Source organism: Sinocyclocheilus anshuiensis, unplaced genomic scaffold, assembly GCF_001515605.1.
Source record: "Sinocyclocheilus anshuiensis isolate Anshui unplaced genomic scaffold, SAMN03320099.WGS_v1.1 scaffold283, whole genome shotgun sequence".
NCBI lineage: Eukaryota > Metazoa > Chordata > Actinopteri > Cypriniformes > Cyprinidae > Sinocyclocheilus > Sinocyclocheilus anshuiensis.
Genome location: NW_015549605.1, coordinates 5,784,544 through 5,786,955, shown reverse-complemented (window position 1 = coordinate 5,786,955; position 2,412 = coordinate 5,784,544).

Here is a 2,412-nt window from a genome sequence, read left to right as displayed (position 1 = left end):
AAATAAAATAAAAAATAAAATAAAATAAAATAAAATAAAATAAAATAAAATAAAAGCATTCAAGTGCTATAATAAATTAAGTTAAAATAAGATTAAATAAAATAAAAAATACGTAATGAGCTTTCAAGTGCTAACATAAATGTAAACAACAAATAATACAAAACAAAACACAAAAAACAAACAAAACAAAACAATAAAATAAAAACAAAAAACATATATAATGAAATATTTCAGTATGTTGCTTGGAATAAAAAATAAATTGTATTATACATTTTGCAGTCAGGTGGTATAGCTATGACATTGTCCAGCAGGGACTTCACTCTTCAGCTTTCTCAAGTGGATAAATGAACTTCAGTGTTTGGTAAACAGACTCTGGCTGCTGGAGTTCAGTGTGGGCTGGAGCAGAAGTGTGTTAGTAGTGTGGGTGAGCAGCACAGATGAGGGTTCGGGGTGCGTGTTGTTATTTCTGGTGGTATTTCAGAAGGTGTTTCCCCTGTACATGCCAGCACCTCATGACTTATTCATGCAGATTTGGTTTTTGCGCTCTCGCACGCTTCTCTCTCCGGCTGCAGGTAGGAGTCGCGTCTAGAAACTGACCTCCTTCCTTCCTCTGTATACAGGGCTAAATATGCTTGACAAACACAGATCTGTCTGATGAAGTGGCTCAGCAGCGTATGGAGCGTTCGCTCATGAACCCTGGACTGAAAATACAGGTGCATCTCAATAAATTAGAATGTCGTGGAAAAGTTCATTTATTTCAGTAATTCAACTCAAATTGTGAAACTCGTGTATTAAATAAATTCAATGCACACAGACTGAAGCAGTTTAAGTCTTTGGTTCTTTTAATTGTGATGATTTTGGCTCACATTTAACAAAAACCCACCAAAATGAGAAACAAGAGACCAAAACATGCAGATGAGCTGAAGGCCACGGTCAAAGAAACTTGGGCTTCCAAACCACCTCAGCAGTGCCACAAACTGATCACCTCCATGCCACGCCGAATTGAGGCAGTAATTAAAGCAAAAGGAGCCCCTACCAAGTATTGAGTACATGTACAGTAAATGAACATACTTTCCAGAAGGCCAACAATTCACTAAAAATGTTTTTTTATTGGTCTTATGAAGTATTCTAATTTGTTGAGATAGTGAATTGGTGGGTTTTTGTTAAATGTGAGCCAAAATCATCACAATTAAAAGAACCAAAGACTTAAACTACTTCAGTCTGTGTGCACTGAATTTATTTAATACACGAGTTTCACAATTTGAGTTGAATTACTGAAATAAATTAACTTTTCCACGACATTCTAATTTATTGAGATGCACCTGTAGCTGTCAGCATCAGCATTCAAAGAGTCCTCCACACCAGAGTGTTTTCTGTTTTCCATGAATAATTAATTTAACACGGAGTCTGTAAAGTCCATATGTCACATGAATCAACACATTTCTGTGGTGTTAATTATGGACTAATTAATGGACAAATAGCGCTTTTCTGCACAGCATGTTAATGTCACAATGTACTTGGATGGCTGGTGAAGAACAGCTATATGATTCAATGGATCTCAGCTGGTTTTGCTTCAGAAACCAGTTTTTAGGTTAGACCATCAAATGGCAACACAAACATACCAGATTCTTTTCAAACCATCAAACAAAAATCATCTTAAAAACAAGCAATTTATTAATAGCCTGTGTCTTTTATTGCTTGGGTGAAGTTTTTGGTTTTGAAGATGATGTGATATTTTCAGTAGGCCTATAGGCCTTTTGCTTTTACACTTTACTACTTTTCAAAGCATAATCATTTACTTTCTACTTTTGTTATTTTCAACTGGAGAAATCGCGACTCAGTGACTCTTGAATGAATCAATCTTTTTTTTTTATTAAAATATTTACTGTACTGTACTGTTGTTTGTGAAGTAAATCTGAGGTAGGCCTATTAATGGGTATTTTGAGTTGAAGAATGGAGCATACTGTATATAAAATTGCAAGAAAATAAGCGAAATAAATCATTCTTATGAGCCGATTCTTTTCGATGAACCTGTTGGATCGGTTCACACAACGGTTCATTTGCGAGTGGGACCGATCCGATTGCAGATGTCATCAAGTCAACAGCTGACTGATTCAGTGATTCATTCAGAGTCATTGAACTGCTTTGGTTTGACTCAAGCCGAGAAATCGGACGATTTGATTAATGGAGCTAAAAGTAAGTTACTAACGTCACATTTTTGTAGGCCTATTGCTTATTGTGAATGAAAATCATGTTTAGGCTGACTTTAAGTCGTTTGTGACTTAAATCTGAGGTATTAATGGGTATTTTGTGCAAAATAATTGAGCATAGGCCATAAAATTGCAAAAAAAAAACTAAACTAAACTAGACGCTAAAAATAACTATAAAATAAAAGTCTAAAACATAGGCCCA